This window comes from Phasianus colchicus, chromosome 3 (genome assembly GCF_987193195.1).
Source record: "Phasianus colchicus chromosome 3, bPhaCol1.hap1.1, whole genome shotgun sequence".
Classification (NCBI taxonomy): Eukaryota; Metazoa; Chordata; class Aves; order Galliformes; family Phasianidae; genus Phasianus; species Phasianus colchicus.
In genome coordinates, this window is record NC_143438.1 from 188,986 (window position 1) to 206,666 (window position 17,681).

The following is a 17,681-nucleotide window of genomic DNA, read 5'->3' on the forward strand; positions in this document are numbered from 1 at the left end:
CGGGGCCTCGCGGCTAGCGGGGTCGCGTTGAACTCCGCGTTAGGGCGGGGGAACGGAGCGAGGGGGCGGCGGCGGTCGAGGGTAAGCGAGCCGCCGGCTGCGAGGAGAGCGGCGCGAGGTAGGGAGCGGCGCGGGGGCCGTCCTCACCTGTCACCGGGCGCTCAGCCCTCCCTCCTCGCGGCCCCCGGGCTCCGGCCGCGGGCGCGGTCCCTCGCGGTAGCGGCCGGGCTGGGGCTGTGCTTTCGTCTAAGGGGACCCTCGTCCGAGGGAGGGCGGCAGGCAGGCAGGCAGGCAGGCTGTGCGCGCGGTGCCACCGGCTGTGCGCCGCTGCGCGGACGGATGCCGGCTGCCCTCAGGTAGGTGGGAGGGGGGCGGAGAGGGCAGACCCCGGGAAGGCCGCCTCTGGGCGCGAGGGCTCCCCGCCGCCGTCGCTGCGGCAGGCGGCACCTCGGAGTGGCGCTGCGCGAGGGGGGGAGCGGCTGGGGGCTGCGGCTGGGGGCTGCGGCTGGGGGCCGCCTCCGTGCGCGGGGCGGGGGGAGTTGCGAGGGCAGAGCCGCGCGACTTCTTATTCGTATAGCCGCGCTTCTTTTCACAGCAACGTGAATAGCTGTAAAACACATAATTCTACCTAAATTAAGTTGTTTAAATTGGAGATAAACAGATGTCTTAGACCTGCTTCTCTTTTTTTGCTGGAAGAAGTGAAGTCAATCACATTCTCTTACAAACAGGGCCTGGGTGTCCCTGTAGACAGCAGGGTGACCACAAACCAGCAATGTGGCCTTGTGGTCAAGAAGGCCAATGGTATCCTGGGATGCATTAAAAAGAATGTGGCCAGCAGGTTGAGTGAGGTGAGTGAGCAAAGTATTATTTACTAACCAGCTAACTGCAGGAGAAGACTCTTAACAGAATAGAAATTTATGTTCTTAACATGCTCCTTTTTGAAGAAAATGGTAGAAAAGACAGAAGTGAGGAATAGAGGATACTTAAACCAACCTGGATCCACTAGAAAACTTCAAAGTAGGGACAGTTACAAAAGCTCAGCTATTCCATTGAGGGAGTAAGCACAAAAAGAAAGACTGAAGCCTTTAGCTAGCAGTTTGTCAGAAAACAGTCTTAAATATGCGCAAGGGTGGAAAGAGACTTCCTATTTCCTTAAATGCAAGCAGATTGAAACAGTTTCTTTTGATTTCTGTATCTATGATTTTCATAAGCAGTTACAAGAACGGTGTTCTCAGATTGGATATTATGAGTAAATGCTTGTGTTGCATTTAAGGAAATAATAAACAGCAACTATTTCTCATCCAAGAAAAAGACAAACACGTAAACTGAATGAGCAGCTTATATACATATATCCCCTAGATATCTGTAGCACTCCCATGGTGTTGGCAGAAATGGCAGAGAATTTATAGAGATGCATACCTCCTCAAGCAGAAAGCAGAGGTTACTAAGGCACACTACCCCAGGTATCACCAATAGCAGTAGAAGCTTGTGCTTAGGCAACTCAAGTACACCTTTCACCCCCCACACGAATATTAAACATTACCATCATAGCATCCCCCCCCCCTTTTTTTTTTCTTTCTTTCCTTTTAAATTGTCTTTTATCTCAGGCCCATGAGATGCATGGAAATCAAAAGTCCGTGAGTTATGAACAAAGAAGTTCTTTGCCACAGAAAATACGTTACATGTGGAGTGAGATGTTGTGCTGTTGCCAAGCACATCAGGCTTGCTAATGTAACTTCAAATGCGGAACTTCTAGCAGAACGTGCTAGAACTAATACCATGGTACAAGCCAGAGGAGTCTTGTCTGCTGCTCTTTCCTCTCACTGCTGTCGTGGACCCTGCAACAGGCTGGATTGGACAGTGCTGGTTAAACACAGCTTGTTTCCTGAGCATTTTATCAATTATTTCTGTATTGCTGATATACAGATATAGGGTTTTTTCCTGTTCCTCTGCACAGTTGAATTTCCATTTGCCACTTTCCCAGATACTGGCATCTTGGGACCTGGGAACCAAACACAAGTCAAACTAATCCCTCTAGGTATGTCATAATGCTGGTTTTTATGTTGCTGTAATTATCTGCAGTTGTATAGAGTATTTAAGACAAATGGAACTGTTTGGTATTACGGTTTGGTACATGAAAGAAAATAAAACATCCTTTATTTTAATATATGACAAAGAATGAATAATACTTACTTGCCACCAACCACTTCTCACTTCTGACACTCTACCAAACTGATGGATGTTCTACATAAAGCAACACTTTCCTTCTTCCCTTTTGATTTAGTAGATTTTTTTTTATTTTAATGTTTGTTTCAGTCTACATATTGAAATAGGTTTTACTGGGCACCTTTACTTCTCAAACTTTCTGCATTCAGGTTTGTAAAGAAAGGCAGACTTTTCTTCTCCAAGATCAGACAGACAGCACATTCTTTGGCCAACAAATTCTTGTTTCTTAACAATACTGACATTTTGCTCTGCCAAGCATTTAAGACTGCATTCCTTTTAGAGACCTTCTCTTCGTTACAGTCTATATGTAACTGTGATACATATTTTCTCTGTATTTGGGAAAACCTAATAATAGATACAATTTACCACCAAAAATATTTGCAGTCATGACTTCATCATAGACTTTTTCCTACTTTTCCAGTACTTGTTTGATACTTTCTTTTTCTAGTAAGCAAAAATTCTAAGCCCTTGTCCTCCAGTAACTGTCTTTCATTTTCTGATACATTCAAAGATAACCTTTGGAGGCATGCCTTTTTCTGGGAAGCCAAGTTCTAACAGCAGAAAAAAATTTCAAAGGCTGTATGGAGAGCATCAACTACAATGGCAATAATATCACTGACCTTGCTAGAAGGAAGAAATTGGAACCGTCTAATGTGGTAAGAACATAACTTTATCATCATCTAAACTTCTGCTTCTCCTTCTAAGGAAAGTTTGTGAGTGTGTGTGACAGATGTTCTGAAATCATATAATATATAAAACAAAGTTTGTCACATGCCTAAAGATTTCATTATACATACTTTTATGATTTTTTTTTGTTTGTTTGTTTGTCTGTTTTTAATATCTGGGAACCTGTTTCTGCTGGGATTTAAGTTTCAGCTTTACAGAATTAGCCTTCAGCATCAGGTGAATGTTTTTTAAAAGAAAACCAGTAGATCAGTATATACATTTTTGCTTTCATCTTATAGTAACCCAAAACTAGGATGGACAATATTTATTGTTAAATCAATTGCAGTGTGTCAAGGATCTAAATCCTGTTATCTTCCATCCCCACAGAGCAAGTTGCGTGGGTGTGCAAAATCATTAGAAAGGGAAGGCTCAGAGCCATTTTATGGGAGCTCCGTAAAGCATCAAGATACTAAACTTTGAAACTGTTATTTAGCTTATTAACATTACAGGGATTATTAACATTACATTCTATTTTTTTCTCTCCAAAGCATTCATAGTTGCTTTCATGTTTAAACTTGTGTCTTTCTGTAAGGGTTGATCAGGAAATCACTTTAATTTCTGTATTTTTAAGAATCTAGGCGTTCCTAAAATAGTTGGTGGATTACATGAGCAATGTGGGTAGGAAATAAATGTATTATTACCCTGAATTTGAGATAGATCTGTTCAAGGCTTTCTTCTGTACAGTACTGCAGCCTTCACAAAGCCCTGCTCACAGTATGTATAGTTTGATTACTGCTTTTTTTCTTTATGTATTTTGCATAGTACATAACAGTAATGAAGAATAAGATATAAGATAAACATGTACAGTAGAAATAAAGTGCAATGATTCTTCTTGGACAGATGTGCAACTTCTGAGATGTCTGTAGGACAAATTCCAGCTTTTGAAAAGCATAGCACAGCTAACAGTTCTGTAGAGTGTCTATAAACTCCTCTTTCTGGTTTATTTGGATGTGAATTTTCTGTTTGCTTGTTTTGTTTGTTAGTTGATTACATTCTGTTGCCTGTGACATTAAAGCAAAATCTACATATGTAGATTTGGTAGTGTTAGAGGTTTACCACTAAACTGTGGCATGCTAGTTTAATCTGATGATTCACTTCTGAGAATATAGAAACAGAAGTGAACTTTGCTTTCAGATGAATTATTTAAATTTCTTCCGCTCTTCAAAAACAGAATCAGTTTCACTTATGAAATCAACATGGATGTTTATGTTTCTTACAAAAAAACTTTTATTCTTCTAGTTTTGAACCTGATTTAGCATAAAAAATACTAAGCTGAAACTACTATTTTTGTTAACCACGTTTATGTTAATGGCACTTAAGCAATCCAACCAGGATCAAAGCTCCATTGTAGGAACTGTGCAGATGCATAGCAGTAGACATATCCTGCCCTAAAGAAAAAGCAAAAATAAATAACGTAATGAAATGGAACACAAAGTAATTGGTAAAGTTATAAGAAGCATCATAGGGGGAAAAAAAAAATAGATGGACAAAGAATAAAAAAGAGGTTTGAGACAAAAATAAAAATGTTCTTACTGTCAGATTTCAGAAGTTGTACAAGGAAAAGGAGTAAAAAATTAAATTTATACAACGAGGATGTCCAGAAAATCTAAGAAGTTAATCTTGATTTTACATTGAACAAAAATAGAATGAATAAAAATCCTTAGGTCTCACAAATACGTATGTTATGATCATAAATGCACCATTAAGAGTCTTTCAACATCTTCTTAAGCAATTTATTCATTTTATCTTTAGAGGGTAACAATGTGGAGCAAAAAAGTTTTGCAGTCCTCTGTGATAGAACAAGTGGCAGCAAACCTTTGAGGAGAAAGAGTAAGATGGATGGCCTTAAACAGTTTTTGCTTTTATTAATGGAGCCTGATTTGTTTTCACAGAAATGAGGCAAATAATAAACATACACAGAAAGGAGAGTAGGAGATAGAAGGACAACAAGAAAAAAAAAATGGAGTGTCAAATTTTCTCCCAAATGGACTTGCAAGAATTGACAGTGACTTACTAGAGCATTAATTTCTTCTTTACGGCTTTATTCAGGTCTAAGACAGAAAAAAAGAACATGCACACGAGTCTTCCAATCCATATTTTCTATGTTATTTAAAGTAATAAGGTTATGTATGGTATTTTATGTTGGTTTCATTTACATTTGCAGGTACTAAAATCTAACAAGTTTCTCAAAACCTGTAACAGAAAAATGCTGAGAAGAATCAAATTTATTGCTCTCTCTCTTCACATACATTGGGCTTATGATCCTCCCACTTCAGTGGCTGCTCTTCCATGTATTACTGAGTGCAATCATGTACAAATATAAGATAAACATTTTCTTTAAAGTATTTATAGTATGTTGCGCTCAAATAAATATTTGAGAAAATAAAGAAATAACCTGACAGCTATTAATCAGAGTTTTATTGCCTTTAATATATGATCCATCCTGATATAGCAATTATTGTTGTTTTAGTAAATGCATTACCTCACTTTTACAGGTTTATTTTCAGCCAGTATATCTATCCTTTTGCTCAACACAACAGAGAACTTTCCAATAGCCAAAAAACATTCTGCCTTTAAATTAAATTAATCTTCTTGGAAATATTACTCTTCCAACTCTCCTGTTCTGTATGTCAGCTACTGCTCAAAGCTGTCTACTGTTCCTCCTGTTAACCATACAGTTATTAAAACTTGGTATATGAATACCTTTTCATCATATTTATCCACAATAAATGAATGAGACTTCTCCCCATAGAATCTTTCTATGAAACTTTCCATCCCTCTGTCTTTCTGCTAAATCTCAAATAATCTGAACTGCAGTTCATTTAGATATTAGACCTCAGGTTCAGATAACATCCTTGAGGTAATAAAATGTTATTGTCTGACAGATCTAAAGTGATATTTTTCCTGTAGAAAATTCCATGGGGCACTTACACTGAAACTGAGAAGTGTTTTTCCTTCTCTTGCTGAGTGAGGGTTTAAATAGGAAATGCATATACACAGAGCAAAATTTGGAAGGTAACATTTCCCATCAGGTCTTTTCAGTATTACAGAGCAAGAAAAAGATTTTTAAGACTTGCATGTGCTGATTAAGGTGATTGAATTTTTTCTACTATTATTTTCCTTTTAGTTTAGCAATAAAGAAATACATTAAAAAAATGCAGTAGGGGAAAGATCTGCCCATGGATTTGTTGTATTTGTGCATATCTAAATAGCAGTACAGGCATCTTGTCATCCCAAGGACACCATGGAGTATTCATATAATATAAAGAGAGATGATGGGGATTTTCTAATAACTAAATTGGAAATCAGAAATGTTACTTTTTTTTTTTTTTTTTTTCCCAATTTACCAGTTTGCAAGCAATGCCTCCTTTTCCATAAAGACAGCTCTTCAAGAAAGCCCATTTCTAACACTCACAGACCTGTGCAGAACACCGTTTTTCATAGATGACAGACAGTAACTTTACAATAACATCAGCCATTTCTTTCAACACTGTCACAAATACCATTCAACAACAAATAGCATTCAACTAGGCCTCAACTGCCTAATCTCATTGAAGCCTGTATACCTTTCATTCAGTGTTAACATTACTTGAAAAAAAGTGTTTGGACGTTACATTATATTATCCTCAGTTCATCGTGTTGTAGCAGATCTAATCTTTAATGAAAACGAGACATGTAGGAATCCTATTTGAACTTTTCTTTTATCTTCACTCTTATTTCAAAAAGAAAGTTGTTGATTAAACACACCTAGTGACAAACCAACATGTGATTATCATCTATAATAAATGATACTCCTGCTTGCTAGTATAATTGTATTTGCTTTTCTTGTTGCCTTTGCTTGCTTCATCCACACCAGTAGATGTGTTGAGAAAACTGACTGGGAGAAAAGAGGTCATTCCCTGGTCCTGGTTACAAAGACAGCACAGACACAGCCCATGGTGACTGAAAAACAAGGAATAAAGAGGTTCAAGACTGTACTGCAAAAGTGTATTGCAACTGCAGGTTGCTTAAAGAAGTAGAAGCAAAGGGAATGTCCACAGGTTTGAAAAAGTGGCCTGCAACTACACAATATTCATTGTTTCAGAAAGGAGATTTAACGATGCAAAATCTTTGGCAAGAGAACAGTTGTTTTTAGGGATCAAATAGAGAGAGAAATAGTGCTGGGGACCTAGACTCCATTTAGGACATAATACTTGTCTTGTCTCTACACGTGAAAATATTTTAAATTACTAGCTGAGAGATCAGGGGTCCTGAACCATGGTATGTTCGTTATTGTTGACTGCATGTACTGTGTCATATCACTTAAAAAATTAAAAACATTAATGGCACTGAAATTTCAAACTGGGTGCACGTACCACTGTGCATAACAACTGACAAGCTATTATCTACGTTGATTAAAACTCTTAGTGCTAGTGTTTTAGCTTCTCCAAAAGCAAGGAATAAACAATTTGAATGTAGGCTTTATCAGTATTTGTACTTGTAATAAAACCAGGAATATTCATAGAATCATAGAATCATAGAATTTTTTTTTGAGTTGGAAGGGACTCTTACAGACCATTGAGTCCAGTTCCCCAGTAATGAACAGGGACACCCACAGAGGTCAGAGACCTCAGAGGCCTGTCCAGCCTGACCATGAATATCTCCCCACTGCCATAATGTTGTCTTGCCCCAGACCTATACAAGACTACAAAGTGAGTCACCAGCTCTGGATTCCTACTTAGGAGGGGTTTGCCATCAAGATAGACAGCAAGTCTCCATGTAACCCTCTCCTCTAGGCATCAGCCCTGGGAAACATGCTGCCAAATATTCTTCAGAAAAGCATCTTAGAGAGGTTTCTGTGAGCAGATGGGGGACATTTGATGAAGCAAACGGATGCTGGGTAAGCAGTAATTCTCACTCAACAACCAGCCTGGGGGCTCCGTTCTTTCTTCATTTCCATTCTTTCTGATGGAAATGTCCTTGAAACTTAATTGAGTTTGCATGGAATTTTACACTTTTTGGATTTCTAATCTTTCTCATCATTAATCCTTAAATATGTGTTCCACAATACCACTAACCAATTATAGAAAAATAATTTAAAATAATCATGTATCAAACTTTTTTAAAATTCTATTTGGAAGGTAGGAGACCTAATTACAGGCATGGGACTTTAATGTATGTGCTGAAAACTGAAACTCAATATCTACTTTTTCATTGCTCTTCAGCAACCTGAGCAAATAGATTACCTCCTGTGATAGGTTTCTGATAGTCCCTCTTAGTTTGACAGTTATTTTAGAGAGAGTCACTTTTGTATATAATGAAAGGAAAAGTTGCCAAGCATACGTACATATTTTATGTTTCTTAAAACTTAAAAGCTAGAGGAAAGACTCCATTTTTAGTCATGCCATTTTAAATTCAGAGTATTTGTACCGTCCGCCAGGTTTACATCAATGACACAGAATGGCATCTAGCCCAAGGGCTGAGTTACATTTCTTGCACAGGAAGGGCAGCTTTTATAATTGAGTGTATCAGTTACTGCTTTGAACTTTTTTTGTGTTACTACATTCATGTGAAAATATGATGTGCATTTTCACATCTTCTATGTATGCCAAAAGAATTAAAAGCAATTTCTATCGAAGTGTTTCCTTGAAATTGCAACATAAAAAATATATAAATATTAAAAACAATAAAACAAAACAAGACATTTTCTCCCAGAAATACCAGGACTCTTAGAAATACCTCACGTTTCATCTCAAGAATACTGCTTTCCACTCCTCAAGATCACACTGACTCCCATCACAATGGCCTTTTCTCCCACATACACCAGCTTTCTCCCAAATACACGACATTTTCTCCCACATACACCCGTTTTCTCCCAAAGATGGGACATATTCTCCCAGAAATGCCAGCTTATTCTTTAAAAAACGGCCTTTTTTTCCCAAAATACCAGCTTTCTCACAAACACCTGTCATTTTCCAACCAAGTCTGCTACTATCTCCCAGAAACAGCCGGTTTCCGAGAAATACCTGACGTTTGCTCTCCCAAATACTACTTGACACTCCTCCAGAGGACATTGTCTCCCCTATTTACCACGTTGTCTCCCCAAGAGACCACTTGGCACACCAAAAAGACCACCGTCGCTCTCCAGTACAAGATCTTCTTTCCCACCGGTTCCCACTTTTCTCCCCCAGCTATGTCATTTCCTCCCAGAAATGCCACTTTTCCCTTGGAAATTTCACCTTCTCTTCCAAAAAGAGGAGATTTGCTCCCAGAAATACCCCTTCTCTTACAACTGCCACACGCTTTCTCCCCAAAAAGCCTCCATGACAATGCCAAATGGGACACTTGCAGCCAAGAAGAGGACACCTTCTCTCAGAAAGACCACTTTTCTCCCCAAGAGAGGAGATTTTCTCCCAATTGGATGACATTTGCTGTAAGAAAGACCTGTTTTCTTCCCTCAAGAGGACATTGTCTTTCCCACTGAGGACATTTTCTCCCAGAAGTGCCGCTACTCTGTGAAACACCTCCATTTCCTCCCAAATCTACTCCATGACACGCCTCAGGATGACACTTACTCCCCGATTTGGGGCATTTTCTCCCAGAAATACCACTTCTCTCCCAAAGGGATGGCCTTTTCCCTCTCTAGCATCTGTTTCCTCACCAATACCTGGCATTTTCTCCCAGAAACACCAGCTTTCTCACAGATACATCACCTTCCCCCCCCCACATCAGACCTCTTCTCCCAGAAATACCAGGACTCTGCTGAATATTTCCCATTTCCTCCGGAACATACAGCATTACACTCCGCAAGAGGACAGTTTCTTTCAGAAATGTGGCATTTTATCACAGATACACCATTTTTATGCCCAGTAGAGCTCCTTTTCTCCCAGAAATAGCACTGCTCTTAGGAAGAGCTCCCATTTTCTAACCAAAATGCTGCTTTACACTCCTCAAGATCACACTTACCCCCATCAAGATGGCAGTGTCACAGAAATACCAGCTTCTGCCCCCAAAATGGGACTTTGGCTCTCCAAAACAAGACATTTTCTCCCAGAAATACCAGGACTCTTAGAAATACCTCACGTTTCATCTCAAGAATACTGCTTTCCACTCCTCAAGATCACACTGACTCCCATCACAATGGCCTTTTCTCCCACATACACCAGCTTTCTCCCAAATACACGACATTTTCTCCCACATACACCCGTTTTCTCCCAAAGATGGGACATATTCTCCCAGAAATGCCAGCTTATTCTTTAAAAAACGGCCTTTTTTCCCCAAAATACCAGCCTTTTCCCTCTCTAGCATCTGTTTCCTCACCAATACCTGGCATTTTCTCCCAGAAACACCAGCTTTCTCACAGATACATCACCTTCCCCCCCCCACATCAGACCTCTTCTCCCAGAAATACCAGGACTCTGCTGAATATTTCCCGTTTCCTCCGGAACATACAGCATTACACTCCGCAAGAGGACAGTTTCTTTCAGAAATGTGGCATTTTATCACAGATACACCATTTTTATGCCCAGTAGAGCTCCTTTTCTCCCAGAAATAGCACTGCTCTTAGGAAGAGCTCCCATTTTCTAACCAAAATGCTGCTTTACACTCCTCAAGATCACACTTACCCCCATCAAGATGGCAGTGTCACAGAAATACCAGCTTCTGCCCCCAAAATGGGACTTTGGCTCTCCAAAACAAGACATTTTCTCCCAGAAATACCAGGACTCTTAGAAATACCTCACGTTTCATCTCAAGAATACTGCTTTCCACTCCTCAAGATCACACTGACTCCCATCACAATGGCCTTTTCTCCCACATACACCAGCTTTCTCCCAAATACACGACATTTTCTCCCACATACACCCGTTTTCTCCCAACGATGGGACATATTCTCCCAGAAATGCCAGCTTATTCTTTAAAAAACGGCCTTTTTTCCCCAAAATACCAGCCTTTTCCCTCTCTAGCATCTGTTTCCTCACCAATACCTGGCATTTTCTCCCAGAAACACCAGCTTTCTCACAGATACATCACCTTCCCCCCCCCACATCAGACCTCTTCTCCCAGAAATACCAGGACTCTGCTGAATATTTCCCATTTCCTCCGGAACATACAGCATTACACTCCGCAAGAGGACAGCTTCTTTCAGAAATGTGGCATTTTATCACAGATACACCATTTTTATGCCCAGTAGAGCTCCTTTTCTCCCAGAAATAGCACTGCTCTTAGGAAGAGCTCCCATTTTCTAACCAAAATGCTGCTTTACACTCCTCAAGATCACACTTACCCCCATCAAGATGGCAGTGTCACAGAAATACCAGCTTCTGCCCCCAAAATGGGACTTTGGCTCTCCAAAACAAGACATTTTCTCCCAGAAATACCAGGACTCTTAGAAATACCTCACGTTTCATCTCAAGAATACTGCTTTCCACTCCTCAAGATCACACTGACTCCCATCACAATGGCCTTTTCTCCCACATACACCAGCTTTCTCCCAAATACACGACATTTTCTCCCACATACACCCGTTTTCTCCCAAAGATGGGACATATTCTCCCAGAAATGCCAGCTTATTCTTTAACAAACGGCCTTTTTTCCCCAAAATACCAGCCTTTTCCCTCTCTAGCATCTGTTTCCTCACCAATACCTGGCATTTTCTCCCAGAAACACCAGCTTTCTCACAGATACATCACCTTCCCCCCCCCACATCAGACCTCTTCTCCCAGAAATACCAGGACTCTGCTGAATATTTCCCATTTCCTCCGGAACATACAGCATTACACTCCGCAAGAGGACAGCTTCTTTCAGAAATGTGGCATTTTATCACAGATACACCATTTTTATGCCCAGTAGAGCTCCTTTTCTCCCAGAAATAGCACTGCTCTTAGGAAGAGCTCCCATTTTCTAACCAAAATGCTGCTTTACACTCCTCAAGATCACACTTACCCCCATCAAGATGGCAGTGTCACAGAAATACCAGCTTCTGCCCCCAAAATGGGACTTTGGCACTCCAAAACAAGACATTTTCTCCCAGAAATACCAGGACTCTTAGAAATACCTCACGTTTCATCTCAAGAATACTGCTTTCCACTCCTCAAGATCACACTGACTCCCATCACAATGGCCTTTTCTCCCACATACACCAGCTTTCTCCCAAATACACGACATTTTCTCCCACATACACCCGTTTTCTCCCAAAGATGGGACATATTCTCCCAGAAATGCCAGCTTATTCTTTAAAAAACGGCCTTTTTTCCCCAAAATACCAGCCTTTTCCCTCTCTAGCATCTGTTTCCTCACCAATACCTGGCATTTTCTCCCAGAAACACCAGCTTTCTCACAGATACATCACCTTCCCCCCCCCACATCAGACCTCTTCTCCCAGAAATACCAGGACTCTGCTGAATATTTCCCGTTTCCTCCGGAACATACAGCATTACACTCCGCAAGAGGACAGTTTCTTTCAGAAATGTGGCATTTTATCACAGATACACCATTTTTATGCCCAGTAGAGCTCCTTTTCTCCCAGAAATAGCACTGCTCTTAGGAAGAGCTCCCATTTTCTAACCAAAATGCTGCTTTACACTCCTCAAGATCACACTTACCCCCATCAAGATGGCAGTGTCACAGAAATACCAGCTTCTGCCCCCAAAATGGGACTTTGGCTCTCCAAAACAAGACATTTTCTCCCAGAAATACCAGGACTCTTAGAAATACCTCACGTTTCATCTCAAGAATACTGCTTTCCACTCCTCAAGATCACACTGACTCCCATCACAATGGCCTTTTCTCCCACATACACCAGCTTTCTCCCAAATACACGACATTTTCTCCCACATACACCCGTTTTCTCCCAACGATGGGACATATTCTCCCAGAAATGCCAGCTTATTCTTTAACAAACGGCCTTTTTTCCCCAAAATACCAGCCTTTTCCCTCTCTAGCATCTGTTTCCTCACCAATACCTGGCATTTTCTCCCAGAAACACCAGCTTTCTCACAGATACATCACCTTCCCCCCCCACATCAGACCTCTTCTCCCAGAAATACCAGGACTCTGCTGAATATTTCCCATTTCCTCCGGAACATACAGCATTACACTCCGCAAGAGGACAGTTTCTTTCAGAAATGTGGCATTTTATCACAGATACACCATTTTTATGCCCAGTAGAGCTCCTTTTCTCCCAGAAATAGCACTGCTCTTAGGAAGAGCTCCCATTTTCTAACCAAAATGCTGCTTTACACTCCTCAAGATCACACTTACCCCCATCAAGATGGCAGTGTCACAGAAATACCAGCTTCTGCCCCCAAAATGGAACTTTGGCTCTCCAAAACAAGACATTTTCTCCCAGAAATACCAGGACTCTTAGAAATACCTCACGTTTCATCTCAAGAATACTGCTTTCCACTCCTCAAGATCACACTGACTCCCATCACAATGGCCTTTTCTCCCACATACACCAGCTTTCTCCCAAATACACGACATTTTCTCCCACATACACCCGTTTTCTCCCAAAGATGGGACATATTCTCCCAGAAATGCCAGCTTATTCTTTAAAAAACGGCCTTTTTTCCCCAAAATACCAGCCTTTTCCCTCTCTAGCATCTGTTTCCTCACCAATACCTGGCATTTTCTCCCAGAAACACCAGCTTTCTCACAGATACATCACCTTCCCCCCCCCACATCAGACCTCTTCTCCCAGAAATACCAGGACTCTGCTGAATATTTCCCATTTCCTCCGGAACATACAGCATTACACTCCGCAAGAGGACAGTTTCTTTCAGAAATGTGGCATTTTATCACAGATACACCATTTTTATGCCCAGTAGAGCTCCTTTTCTCCCAGAAATAGCACTGCTCTTAGGAAGAGCTCCCATTTTCTAACCAAAATGCTGCTTTACACTCCTCAAGATCACACTTACCCCCATCAAGATGGCAGTGTCACAGAAATACCAGCTTCTGCCCCCAAAATGGGACTTTGGCTCTCCAAAACAAGACATTTTCTCCCAGAAATACCAGGACTCTTAGAAATACCTCACGTTTCATCTCAAGAATACTGCTTTCCACTCCTCAAGATCACACTGACTCCCATCACAATGGCCTTTTCTCCCACATACACCAGCTTTCTCCCAAATACACGACATTTTCTCCCACATACACCCGTTTTCTCCCAAAGATGGGACATATTCTCCCAGAAATGCCAGCTTATTCTTTAAAAAACGGCCTTTTTTCCCCAAAATACCAGCCTTTTCCCTCTCTAGCATCTGTTTCCTCACCAATACCTGGCATTTTCTCCCAGAAACACCAGCTTTCTCACAGATACATCACCTTCCCCCCCACATCAGACCTCTTCTCCCAGAAATACCAGGACTCTGCTGAATATTTCCCGTTTCCTCCGGAACATACAGCATTACACTCCGCAAGAGGACAGTTTCTTTCAGAAATGTGGCATTTTATCACAGATACACCATTTTTATGCCCAGTAGAGCTCCTTTTCTCCCAGAAATAGCACTGCTCTTAGGAAGAGCTCCCATTTTCTAACCAAAATGCTGCTTTACACTCCTCAAGATCACACTTACCCCCATCAAGATGGCAGTGTCACAGAAATACCAGCTTCTGCCCCCAAAATGGGACTTTGGCTCTCCAAAACAAGACATTTTCTCCCAGAAATACCAGGACTCTTAGAAATACCTCACGTTTCATCTCAAGAATACTGCTTTCCACTCCTCAAGATCACACTGACTCCCATCACAATGGCCTTTTCTCCCACATACACCAGCTTTCTCCCAAATACACGACATTTTCTCCCACATACACCCGTTTTCTCCCAACGATGGGACATATTCTCCCAGAAATGCCAGCTTATTCTTTAACAAACGGCCTTTTTTCCCCAAAATACCAGCCTTTTCCCTCTCTAGCATCTGTTTCCTCACCAATACCTGGCATTTTCTCCCAGAAACACCAGCTTTCTCACAGATACATCACCTTCCCCCCCCCACATCAGACCTCTTCTCCCAGAAATACCAGGACTCTGCTGAATATTTCCCGTTTCCTCCGGAACATACAGCATTACACTCCGCAAGAGGACAGTTTCTTTCAGAAATGTGGCATTTTATCACAGATACACCATTTTTATGCCCAGTAGAGCTCCTTTTCTCCCAGAAATAGCACTGCTCTTAGGAAGAGCTCCCATTTTCTAACCAAAATGCTGCTTTACACTCCTCAAGATCACACTTACCCCCATCAAGATGGCAGTGTCAGAGAAATACCAGCTTCTGCCCCCAAAATGGGACTTTGGCACTCCAAAACAAGACATTTTCTCCCAGAAATACCAGGACTCTTAGAAATACCTCACGTTTCATCTCAAGAATACTGCTTTCCACTCCTCAAGATCACACTGACTCCCATCACAATGGCCTTTTCTCCCACATACACCAGCTTTCTCCCAAATACACGACATTTTCTCCCACATACACCCGTTTTCTCCCAAAGATGGGACATATTCTCCCAGAAATGCCAGCTTATTCTTTAAAAAACGGCCTTTTTTCCCCAAAATACCAGCCTTTTCCCTCTCTAGCATCTGTTTCCTCACCAATACCTGGCATTTTCTCCCAGAAACACCAGCTTTCTCACAGATACATCACCTTCCCCCCCACATCAGACCTCTTCTCCCAGAAATACCAGGACTCTGCTGAATATTTCCCATTTCCTCCGGAACATACAGCATTACACTCCGCAAGAGGACAGCTTCTTTCAGAAATGTGGCATTTTATCACAGATACACCATTTTTATGCCCAGTAGAGCTCCTTTTCTCCCAGAAATAGCACTGCTCTTAGGAAGAGCTCCCATTTTCTAACCAAAATGCTGCTTTACACTCCTCAAGATCACACTTACCCCCATCAAGATGGCAGTGTCACAGAAATACCAGCTTCTGCCCCCAAAATGGGACTTTGGCTCTCCAAAACAAGACATTTTCTCCCAGAAATACCAGGACTCTTAGAAATACCTCACGTTTCATCTCAAGAATACTGCTTTCCACTCCTCAAGATCACACTGACTCCCATCACAATGGCCTTTTCTCCCACATACACCAGCTTTCTCCCAAATACACGACATTTTCTCCCACATACACCCGTTTTCTCCCAAAGATGGGACATATTCTCCCAGAAATGCCAGCTTATTCTTTAAAAAACGGCCTTTTTTCCCCAAAATACCAGCCTTTTCCCTCTCTAGCATCTGTTTCCTCACCAATACCTGGCATTTTCTCCCAGAAACACCAGCTTTCTCACAGATACATCACCTTCCCCCCCCCACATCAGACCTCTTCTCCCAGAAATACCAGGACTCTGCTGAATATTTCCCATTTCCTCCGGAACATACAGCATTACACTCCGCAAGAGGACAGCTTCTTTCAGAAATGTGGCATTTTATCACAGATACACCATTTTTATGCCCAGTAGAGCTCCTTTTCTCCCAGAAATAGCACTGCTCTTAGGAAGAGCTCCCATTTTCTAACCAAAATGCTGCTTTACACTCCTCAAGATCACACTTACCCCCATCAAGATGGCAGTGTCACAGAAATACCAGCTTCTGCCCCCAAAATGGGACTTTGGCTCTCCAAAACAAGACATTTTCTCCCAGAAATACCAGGACTCTTAGAAATACCTCACGTTTCATCTCAAGAATACTGCTTTCCACTCCTCAAGATCACACTGACTCCCATCACAATGGCCTTTTCTCCCACATACACCAGCTTTCTCCCAAATACACGACATTTTCTCCCACATACACCCGTTTTCTCCCAAAGATGGGACATATTCTCCCAGAAATGCCAGCTTATTCTTTAACAAACGGCCTTTTTTCCCCAAAATACCAGCCTTTTCCCTCTCTAGCATCTGTTTCCTCACCAATACCTGGCATTTTCTCCCAGAAACACCAGCTTTCTCACAGATACATCACCTTCCCCCCCCCACATCAGACCTCTTCTCCCAGAAATACCAGGACTCTGCTGAATATTTCCCATTTCCTCCGGAACATACAGCATTACACTCCGCAAGAGGACAGTTTCTTTCAGAAATGTGGCATTTTATCACAGATACACCATTTTTATGCCCAGTAGAGCTCCTTTTCTCCCAGAAATAGCACTGCTCTTAGGAAGAGCTCCCATTTTCTAACCAAAATGCTGCTTTACACTCCTCAAGATCACACTTACCCCCATCAAGATGGCAGTGTCACAGAAATACCAGCTTCTGCCCCCAAAATGGGACTTTGGCTCTCCAAAACAAGACATTTTCTCCCAGAAATACCAGGACTCTTAGAAATACCTCACGTTTCATCTCAAGAATACTGCTTTCCACTCCTCAAGATCACACTGACTCCCATCACAATGGCCTTTTCTCCCACATACACCAGCTTTCTCCCAAATACACGACATTTTCTCCCACATACACCCGTTTTCTCCCAAAGATGGGACATATTCTCCCAGAAATGCCAGCTTATTCTTTAACAAACGGCCTTTTTTCCCCAAAATACCAGCCTTTTCCCTCTCTAGCATCTGTTTCCTCACCAATACCTGGCATTTTCTCCCAGAAACACCAGCTTTCTCACAGATACATCACCTTCCCCCCCCCACATCAGACCTCTTCTCCCAGAAATACCAGGACTCTGCTGAATATTTCCCATTTCCTCCGGAACATACAGCATTACACTCCGCAAGAGGACAGTTTCTTTCAGAAATGTGGCATTTTATCAC

The 17,681-nt window shown here is 41.6% G+C and overlaps 1 long non-coding RNA gene across 2 annotated transcripts; it reads left to right on the top strand.

The window, feature by feature from the left end:
* On the top strand, window positions 1-5,269 carry LOC149918348 (uncharacterized). Of its 2 annotated transcripts, XR_016465403.1 has the most exons (4): window positions 1-356; window positions 729-848; window positions 2,738-2,882; window positions 4,845-4,973. It is a non-coding gene; the product is annotated as an uncharacterized LOC149918348 (long non-coding RNA). The 2 variants fall into 2 exon arrangements; XR_016465404.1 differs by lacking the exons at window positions 2,738-2,882; window positions 4,845-4,973 and adding an exon at window positions 5,117-5,269.
* The last annotated feature ends 12,412 nt before the right edge of the window (window positions 5,270-17,681 follow it).